Genomic DNA, 10970 nt, shown 5'->3' on the forward strand with positions numbered 1-10970 from the left:
TCTCCATATTTGTAAAATTCTTTCTAGATTATGAGTTCTTGAATGCAGAATTAAATGATTTCTTAGTAACATTCTTCTCATATATCTATCATAACTTCTAAGATAGTAGAGTATCTTAGTTTCCATTGGGGTGATCTGAACAGTGTTCTGGGAATAAAAGGGTCACTCCCAGCAGTACTCAACTTGGCTATTCAGAAAGGATGGTTTAGTGTTCTATAAGTTTATTTGGTGCTTCTGGGGCTCTGAAAGACTGGGACATAAGTAAGAACTGGGGCATATAGTGCTGGGATTGAATTTGGGGTTTTGTGCATGCCAGGCAAGTGTGTTATCCTTCAACTTCTCTGGCATGATGCTCTACTTTGATTAAAGCAGCATACATGACTTGGTCATTTGTAGAAATAATTCAAGAACTAGCAAGACAGAGAAAAAGATTATAGGTATTACCAAAGAAATGTCAATGATGGTAAGAAAATAATAGAAAGATATATATGTGGAAATCAAGAATTCTTACTTAAACAGGCCTGACTTTAATTATTCCTCTCATCACATTCTAGTTATTTTCTGCTCTACTTCTTTCTAGCTCTTTAATCTGCTATTTTCTTATTTATAAAATATAAATAAATCAGTAATTACTTTATGAAGTGGTTAATTTATTTTTTTTTATTTTTTGGTTTTGGGGCCTTCCCCAGCAGCACTCGGGTGTTACTCTTGGCTTTACCCTCAGAAATGATTACAAGCAGGCTTGGGGACCATATGGAATGCTGGGGATTGAACCTTAGTCATCTGTGTGCAAAGTAAACACCCTTCCCACTGTGCTATTGTTCCAGCCCCAACTTCATAAAGTTTTAATGAGAATCAGTTGGTATGTTTGCATAAAACTTACCAGAGTTCTTGGTACACTTAATAAATATAATTCACGTTTCATTTAACCCACCATTGTTACTATTAGATTTAATATTTGCTTAATCAAATATTAGGTAATGGTGCTGAATACCATATGAACTTACAAATTTATAGATATTAAAATAATTATTTTATTGAAAGTATAATTCATACATGCTAAAATCAAAGAGAAACAAAAGTACTATAAAAAGAATAACAATTATGATTAAAATTTATTTTCATTATCATGAATCTTCACATTCAAAGTTATCAACTTTAAGTCAGATTTTTTGTGGATTTTTCTCTGGGTAAGATTGCAGGAGTGTATTTAAATAATACCTTTTATACTAAAGAAAAAATTATACTGAAAATACTTCTTTCTATAATATTTTTGCTATAAATTAACAAAATTTTTTATTTAAATAAAATTATAGTTCTTGATAGATGGGTCACTTTCTATTTTCCTCATTAACCCTAATATTCTTTATAGCATATAAATATATCAATGTCTGATTTAAATTCTATAATAACTCTAGTTTGTATGTTCTTTACTTCAAATATAATTACCTAAAATGTTCTCTACTTGTCTTCTCTACTTGTCTCTCCCTTATCTTAACATGTGGAGCAAAAATGAACATTCATTGTTGCCAGGACCAGATAAACAAATCATGAAATAGCTTAAAAATAAAAAATAATCTATAGATTTAGGTTACATATGGCATATATGTGTATGTTACATGTGGCTGTGCTTGTTTCCCAATAAATTCATATCTGTGTTGGCCTAACACTAGTCTTTGGTTAAGATTGCACTAATACTCAACATTAGAATTCTCTATCAAAATAAAAAAATAGAATAAAAAAGTCATATATAGGAAGGAGCGGTGGAGCAACTGTAGGGTGTTATTCTTGCACACGACTACCTAACGTGGACTGTGGTTTGTTCCCCTGGCATCTCATATAGTCCCCAAAACCAGTATTGATTTCTGAGCGCATAACCAGGAGTAATCCCTGAGTGTTACTGGGTGTGGCCCAAAAACAACAAAAAAAGTCATATATATCCACATGGGATTAAAGAAAATATTATAATTCTCATAGGAGAGAATGAAAAAATGTTTATCTTCTATTACTATAAAGGAAAGATGGTAACTATCATGAAGTTGAATGTTGACGATATATTTATCAAGAGATAGCACAGTCCTAGCCCAATGCAAGAACTGTTGCAAGCTTAAATGTGTAATATAGAAGTAAATTGTTATAAGAGCTCCTAGAGACAGCTGCAACACTGAGAATTTAAATAGGCAAGTAGTAAATGTTACATCAGTAGTCCTTCTTAAAATGTCTAACAGTTAACCATTGCCAGTTTCTCACCCCCAAATTATGTTTGAATAGTTCTTTCCTTAGTAAAGGAAACTTCCAAACAGTGCCAGAGTTTGGGGACCTTACTTGACACCCAGGCTAGAAGTTTAATGGAAGAGTCCCAGAGTGAATGCTCCTCAGACCTGCTGAGATTACTTTGGGTCACCCTTGTAGTGCTTGAAGACATCAGGATTATCTCAGTAAAGCTCAGCGGGGCATATAATTCCAGGGACTGAACTAGGGTCAGCTGCATATAAAGCATGTTCTACTCTCTGTCCAGCCATATTCTTAATGGTGTGAACATAATCATGCCTAAGTTAATAAGAATATATAAAAAATAAACAGAAAATGATAGCTATATAAATCTTTGTAGGCAAAATTACATATTTTAACTCAGAGGTTATATTATTAACCATATGTTTGACAGAAATGCATATCTATTTTTTGTTTTTTAATATCTTTATTTAAACGCTTTTATTACAAATATGATTGTAGTTGGGTTTCAGTCATGTATAAAACACCCCCCTTCATAGGTGCAACATTCCCATCACCAATGTCCCAAAAAGACACTGTATCATGTCCTCATAGTAGGGGCCGAAAGATAGGACATGGAGAAGAGACTTCTCAGCCCAGAAACTACATCTAGGAATGTTTCTTAGATCAGAGATATATGTGGACCCCAAAAAGAACAAAAGACAAAAGAAACTTCATAGCTTCATAGTAATATCAGTTCTAATTAAATGATTTTCAAATTTGACACTGTAAACTACCCCGATGCATTGAACAGTGGAATAAATGTCTTCAATTATGATGTTATATTCAAATGTTAAAGAAATGCTAAATCCATAAACAGATCACAGTAATGCATAATACTAACATTCTTCACAACTATATAAGGTAAAAATACTGAGACATAAAAGTACCAACACAATTTTCTTTTCAAAGTAAAACGGGTTTAAATCAGACAAAGTGAATATATTGTATTAGAATGGAGAATGGAGAATATTTGAAGAATATACACTTGAGAAAAAGGTTAGTGGTCTGAATTTGAACATAGAGACTTTTTAGTTTTGTTTTGTTTTGTTTGGTGACAATCATGGGTTACTCCTGACTCTTACTCAGAAAATCTCCTGGCAGGCTTGGAGAACCATATTGGATGCTGGGGATTGAACCTTGTTCTAATGGTGTTCATTTATGCCCCACTTGCTGTTCTATCGCTCCAGCTTTACAGAGATCATTTATAATACTAATATTATTCTTCTTTTTGATCAGGTATAGGTCACACTATTGCATAAAATTTTATTGAGGGCATGTGGGCCAGAGAGGTAGTGCTTGCCTTGCACACAGCAGATCCCAGTTCTATTACTAATGTTCCATAGTACCTAAGCATGACCAGAATGATCAATGACCATAGACCCAGGAGTAAGGACTTAGTAGAACTGGGTGTAAGTACAAATGTATTATGTTTTAATACACAACAACCCAACACTCCAATAAAAAATAAGGGAAACATTTTAAACTCTTACAGCTTCAATGTATAGCAAAAAGTATATTAACTTAGATTGAGCTTTACAACCGAAATCTAAACCAACATTTTTTCATAAGCAGTGAATTTCATTGGTTTATAAGAACACATTTTATAAGATTATATTATAAAGAATATTGCAATATTTTCAGGAAGATTAAGTAAGTTATGAATATTAAAGTTTTTGACATCTATATGATATACTATATTGTGCTAGTAGAGAAAAATGCACTCAATAAATACTTAAGTTGATTAAAATGGTATCTGACACAACTACAAGATTAAAGATATTATATAATACTTACCTGGCAGGGGAGATACTATAATCATGAAAGTGGTTTCCCCAGGGCAAGGCTCACCCATTGCACTCCTGGTGTGCTGACCCCTGCGATTTCCCCAAATGTGGAAAAGTTGACTGCATAATTTGTGGTAGTGGGGGACTGCGTTTGTGCTCTCCCCTGAAAAAAAGATATTATATCAGTCAATTTTAATAACTAGAATTGTAAGGTTTTATAGTAATTAAGAGCTACTGTATCATAAAATTTAAGGGGATACAATTTCAGATTATTTGCTGCACTAACCAAATTTTGTTATTGTCTATTTCATACTAATCATTTTTATTATTAAGAAATGATCGTACCTTCTTTATTTTTAATATCTTTATTTAAACACCTTGACTACAAATATGGTTGCAGTTGGGGTTCATTCATATAAAGAACACCCACCTTCACCAGTACAACATTCCCATCACCAATGTCCCAAATATCCCTCCTCCCCACCCCAACCCCTGCCTGTATTTGAACTGCCTGTATTGTACTAGTTCCCTCATTTATTCACGTTGTTATCATAGTTCTCAGTGTAGTTATTTCTCTAACTGCACTCACTACTCTTTACGGAGAGCTTCATATCGTGAGCTGGACCTTCCAGCACTCATCTTTTTGTCTCTGAGAATTATTACAAAAATATCATTTTTCTTAAAACCATAGATGAGTGATACTCTTCTGATACTCCCTTTGACTTATTTCACTCAGCATAATATATTCCATGTATGTACATATATAGCAGGGGTCTCAAACTCAATTTACCTGGGGGCTGCAGGAGGCAAAGTCAGGGTGAGGCAGGGCCACAGAAGGGATTTCGCTTACCTGGCAAATAGCAAAAAAATTGCATTAAACATTTGCATACCCTGAACGGAACTGCTCGGGGTATGCGAATGTTTAATGCGATTTTTTTCTTACTAATGCGATTTTTATTGCGATTATTCAGTAAGCAAATAATTGTGAATACTGCAATATTTGAAGGCCGGCCGTGGGCCACAAAATGTTGTATGTAGGGCTGCAAACAGCCCGTGGGCTGCGAGTTTGAGACATCTGATATATAGGAAAATTTTATGACTTCATCTCTCCTGATGGCTGCATAATATTCCATTCTGTATATGTACCACGGTTTTTTAGCCATTTATCTGTTGAATTTGGTTGTTGCATATTGGTTGTTCCCAGGGTCTGACTCTTGTAAATAGCACTGCAATGAATATAGGTGTGAGGAAGGGATTCTAGAATTGTATTTTTGTGTTTCTAGGGTATATCCCTAGGAGTGGTATAGCTAGATCATCTGAGAGCTCAATTTCCAGTTTTTTGAGGAATCTCCATATAGTTTTCCTTTATGGAAAAAAACCCTATATTTCTCAATATAGTTAAGGCCATCTACTATAAATTAATGGCAAATATTATTTTCAATGGTGATAAGTTAAAAGCCTTTCCTCTACAGTCTGGTACAAGACAAGGATGCCCTCTCTCACAACTCCTATTCAACATAGTGCTGGAATTTCTTGCCATAGCAATTAGGCAAGAAAAAGATATCAAGGGCATCCAGATAGAAAAGGAAGAAGTTATGATCTCACTGTTTGCAGATGATATGTTGCAATATTTAAAAAACCCTAAAGACTCTACCAAAAAGCTTCCAGAAACAATAGATTCATATAGCGAAGTGACAGACTACAAAATTAACACAAAAACATCAATGGCTTTTTTATACACCAATAATGATAGGAAAGAAATGGACATTAAAAAAACAACCCCATTCACATTAGTGTCACACAAACTCAAATATCTTGGAGTCAACTTGACTTAAGACGTGAAGAACCTATACAAAGAAAATTATAAAACCCTGCTTCATGAAATAAAAGAGGACATGCAGAAATGAAAACACCTACCCTGCTCATAGATTGGCAAGATTAGCATCACTAGAATGGCAATATTCCCCAAAGCATCATATATATTTAATATGATCCCTCTAAAGATACCCATGACATTCTTCATAGAAATGGATCAAACACTTCTGAAATTTATTTGGCAATAAACACCCATGAATAGCTAAAGCAATCCTTGGAAAAGGTAATAAGAGAGGCACTACTTTATCCAATTTTAAACCATATTACAAAGCAATAGTTATCAAAACAGCCTGGAATTGGAATAAAGACAGATCCTCAGATCAGTGGAATAGGCTTGAGTATTCAGAGAATGTTCCCCAGACATACAATCACTTAATATTTGATAAAGGGGCAAGAAACCCTAAATGGAGCAAGAAAAGCCTCTTCAACAAGTGATGTTGGCACAACTGGTTAGCCAAGTGCAAAACAAAAGCAACAACAACAAAAAGGAATCATTCTTCTAGGCAGTATATCCTATATTTTCTAAAAGATATTTTTGAATTGCACTCTGAATGATGTCATTTTGTATCTCAATAAGTATCAAAGCCCTTGTATTCAAAACAAAAATCTTGGTATTTGTTGTGTGATTAAAATTAGTGCCCATTAATTACATATTCACAATTCAATAGTTAGTAAATGAATGTGAAAAAAAAATTTTTTGCAGGAGCCAATTTTTATTCCTCAAGCAACAAGTTCCCTTATTGATGCCATCTAGGCCAGTGAACCCAAAAGAACTTTCTGCAGCATTTTCCAGCATTTCTGCTGGAAATTGGTTTTCTGCACTGTTCAATAGGGAGACTACCAACCTCCTCTGGCTGCAGAATACCTGAAATATGGCACATCCAGGCCACGGAGGGTCTGAGCAATAAAGCACTTGCCTTGCAAGTATAAGAGTCCAGGTTCCAGCCTAGCACCACCCCCTCTTAAAGATCCCCCCAAAAAAAATGGAAAGAAAGGAGAAATATGTCCAGTAAAGGTGAAGAAATTAATTTCTTTTGTGATTTGTTTTTTTTAGTTTTTGGGCATTTGGACTATCTCAGTGTTCACGTGGTGCTGAGGTTCACAACCTGAGCCTCCCATGAGTTGTCAGACCTCTTTCCCTGACTGGAAATGAATTCTTTTTTTTTTTTTGGAGGGGGGGGGGGCTTTCGGTGGAGACCAGATGACCTGCTGGACAAATTCTAAAAGAGCTGTAACACTCTGGAAGTGAATTCGAAAGTGAAATTGTTCTGAGGTCAGCCACCACACCTGGTGGGGTGACTTCAGCACTGTGCAAGCCTAAGCCCATACCAGGAGCTGTTTTTGGCTCAACAACTAACCCAGGAGTGGCGTTCTGCAAATGGCAAAAAGTGGTGACTTGTGGTCACCAGAGACAAAGACAAGAGGAAGAGAGATAAACATAAGTCAGGTTGTGAAAAGTGGGGTTCTCAGAGCGGGGGCACACTCCGGGCTGCCAGATGAGGTTAGCCAGACGCTTGGCCAAGCCCCCGCTTTTGGGCTCCTCAATGTGGAAGGTGCGGGTGAGCAGGTTGTAGAAGGAGCCATAGCACATGGCTACCACAGTACAGGTGAGGCATATGACGTTGTAGGGCATGCTGAAGTCCAGCGTGGGCAGGTTCACCAACAATGGCTTAGTGTAGAGTCTGACAAAGAAGCTGGAGCCATCAGACACTGGGAGCAGGGAACGGAAGAGTGGGCTCTCCTCCCAGTCTACTGCTCAGGATGCTACCAGGCTGGGGACAAGTGCACTGAGGACCGTCGGGCTGATGTAGAAGGCATGATTGGGGTCTGGCGTGTACTCCGTCCACTTGAGTAGTGCCTGCTCAAACTGAATGGAGACTTTGGTGACTGAGTTGGCAGGCAGTTGAACCAGCATCTCCAGGAGGTGGGGCTGCAGTCGATTCTGAGCAGGCTGGTAGTGAATGTAACTTGGCTTGTTCTCCTTGCCCTTGGAGGTGATGGTGAGGGTGTGCACGTACAATTGTAGGTGGCACGGTGTGGGGAAGGCATGGTTGGGGTATGTGTTATACAACAGTGTGCTCAGCTCCCCACTCTGCAGTCAGAAGCCGCTCACATACCGCTGAGCATGCAGGAAGGGGCCCGGGGGAGTCTCACTCTCTGGGGGTCTCTTCCACTTGAGATTGGGGGAGCCGTTGATGGTGGCTGCATCAAACAAATCGTACACAGCATAGGTCTTCTGGGAGCCCAAAATGACATCTTGGTATGTGGAGGTGGGAATGGGCTCACTTCCAGAGTTTCATTGTCCTGGTTGTAGTTGGTGATGTCCACGTAGACCCAGTGGTTTGAAGGAGGCCTGGGAATGACTGTGTTGGTGGAGTTGATGAAGTTGAGAGAGGCGCAGAAGATTCCCGAGAGGACATTACTGAGCTCCGTCTAAGATTCATCCACATCAGTGACAGTGTCTTGGAACCAGGCCCAGAGTTCTGTACTTGATGGGGCCTGCAGAAGGGGTGGACCCCAGTATCTGGTCCTCCAGAAGCCTTGCGTGAATGATAGGTGCAGCTCTCACAGCGAATACTTGGAGATCAACTGTCCCAGAGCTTTGGAGAAAAGCCTATAATGAGACAACTCTCCCCGCTGCAGGTCCGAGTCCCAGTGCGAGCGGAACTGTAACGTGGTGGCTACATCTCCAGAGGGCAGCGGGGTAATGACCAGCTCCTCCCGCAGGCTGTCGCGTGGGGGCTCTGCTTGGATCCAGCCGGGCCCCAGAACAAGCAGTATGGGGAATGCTAGTCGCAAGGCGGCCGCCAAGAAAATTTATTCTTAATGCCATCATGAATCTGGCTTTTGTGAGATAATACAACCTTACTCTATATAAGAGATAAAATATTTATTAGTTCTTCACAGATTATGATGGCTTTCATTTTTGTGTTTACATAAATGTATATTAATTTAATTCAAAACCCAGAATTTGAAGAGACTTTAAAATGTCATAGAAAAATTAATAGATAACAATTAGAAAAAATAATCATTGTATCTGCCGTCTCACTTTGAAGATGATCTTCCTGATTTTATTTTCTAATAAATTAACTGCTTTATTTCTGCTTTCACATGATATTCAGTAATAATCACTCAAGACAATTTAAAATCCTACTTGTTTTTTCCACCTTTCACATTTCCCCATACTTATTAGTTAAGTTCTGCTTTCTCAAGATAACATTTAATATCAATATATTTTGAGTTCCATCCTACTATTTTTATCTCCTAATTCTGCACTCTCAACTCATACTTAGTGTTTCTATAGTTGAGAACTATTTTCCATTATATTGATACTGTATACTTCCTACAATGCATCTGAATTAGAGATGTCTTCTCCTTACCTGGAATATTTCCTTCTACCTCATCTTCCTGATCTCACTTACCTACCAGCTTGAAGAATCTAGTCTTTATTACTGTTATAAAAATTTAAGTTCTACCAGACCAGTTTACTTTTCTATATTGCTCTACTCTCTCTTTTGCTAAAATTTTCCATAATCATATATAAAATACCATTAACTGACATGGTTATGTATAGAAAACAAAGTTTGTTTCTTGGCCTCTCCATCATTTCCAAAGAATTTTAGAATTTTCTAAGTATTATCAGACTTTCTATTTTGCTTTTACTTCGATATTGCATGACCCAAAGAGTCACATGCTCTCAATCAAATGTGAATGTATCCTAATAAAACTTTATCTACAAAAACAGATCATTGATCTGACATAGCTTGCAAACTGTAGTGAGCTCTGTAACAAGGCTGTTCATCATGAGGATACTTAAGCAGTTAAACTTTCTGAGCATTTACCAGATGTTAACCATTATGTTGAATGTGATCTAATTTTATATTATGGTATAGTATAAGAATGTTTATTGCCAATTATAAAGAAAAGTAAGATTCAGAAAACTAGTACATTTATTCCCAAGTGCCTTGCATGTAGAGTATATCTGATTGAAGCACTTTTCTCTTTTTTAACCTATCTTACACTAGAAAATTTCTAAAATGATTCTTAAAGTTTTAACCCTATATAGCTCTTTAGCAATTACTGCAGAAATGACCATTGGCAAATAATTATCCTCTTATGCTACTGTCATCATCAGTACTATTAGTGCTTTTGAAAATGCATAGTCCCAGAAGAGGAATGCAGCTCAAATTTCAGAAACTTTTCAGTTTGCTGATGGTCACATTAAATTTAGTTGTACAGAATAAACAATGGATATCTAAAAAGTTGGGACCTGAAACACATTTGAACCTGAAATAAATATGGGTTTTGTCTATAATTAAGCCTAGGGAACTTGAAAAAAGCTTTTAGGTATTACTTTTAGTGTAATATCCTTGAAATAAAAAAGAGACAAAAATCTCTGAATTTTTGTTTTATTTAGTTTTGCTATTTTTCTTTTCTGTTTCTTATTTTTTTATTGTTCATAAGACTAGTAATGAAGAGTGTAGTATTTATAATACTTCCTGACAATGATTGATTAAGAAGCAATGACTGATATGGCTTTTTCTTCAATTAATGTCAAGAAAGAATAAAGATAATGATGTTCAGTTTTTATGATTCACTTCTGAATGATGAATCTATCTAGTCTATTTTGAGGGTGGGTTACATAATTATACTTTCACAATCCACAGTTGTTTTATTTTTTAACATTTATTTTAATCATTTTATTTAAACCATTTTGTTTTAAAAGTCATTTATAGTTGAGTTTTAGATATACAATGTTTTAGGACCAATCCTACAACCAAAGCACAGTTGATTTAATATGCACTTTTATTTTCCTTATGCAGTGGTGGCATTACTGAAAACCATTTTATGGATTTCCTTGTCTCTAGTTCAGGGGAAGAATTGGTGAAAGAAAAAAAAGAAGGAATTATGTAATTTGAATCTTAGTCAATAATCGATAGAAGTCATTGGTTTTTAAATTCATCCCTTTAATAAAATATTAGATATATTTTGTTTTTCTTTGGTCACACCTGACCATGCTTAGGGGTTACTCTTAGC

At 36.4% G+C, this 10970-nt stretch overlaps 2 non-coding genes and 1 pseudogene across 2 annotated transcripts; 1 reads left to right on the forward strand and 2 right to left on the reverse strand.

Moving 5' to 3' along the window:
• Positions 1–4060: 4060 nt before the first annotated feature.
• On the forward strand, positions 4061–4224 carry LOC126028782 (U1 spliceosomal RNA). The gene has a single exon (XR_007502495.1). It is a non-coding gene; the product is annotated as a U1 spliceosomal RNA (small nuclear RNA).
• A 2888-nt stretch (positions 4225–7112) lies between these two features.
• On the reverse strand, positions 7113–7173 carry LOC126029296 (U7 small nuclear RNA). Its single transcript, XR_007502918.1, has one exon. It is a non-coding gene; the product is annotated as a U7 small nuclear RNA (small nuclear RNA).
• Positions 7174–7399: 226 nt separating this feature from the next.
• Positions 7400–8744, reverse strand: LOC126028312 (GPI transamidase component PIG-T-like; annotated as a pseudogene).
• Between the last annotated feature and the right edge of the window lie 2226 nt (positions 8745–10970).

The sequence above is a fragment of the Suncus etruscus genome, chromosome 14 (assembly GCF_024139225.1).
Source record: "Suncus etruscus isolate mSunEtr1 chromosome 14, mSunEtr1.pri.cur, whole genome shotgun sequence".
Taxonomy (NCBI): Eukaryota; Metazoa; Chordata; class Mammalia; order Eulipotyphla; family Soricidae; genus Suncus; species Suncus etruscus.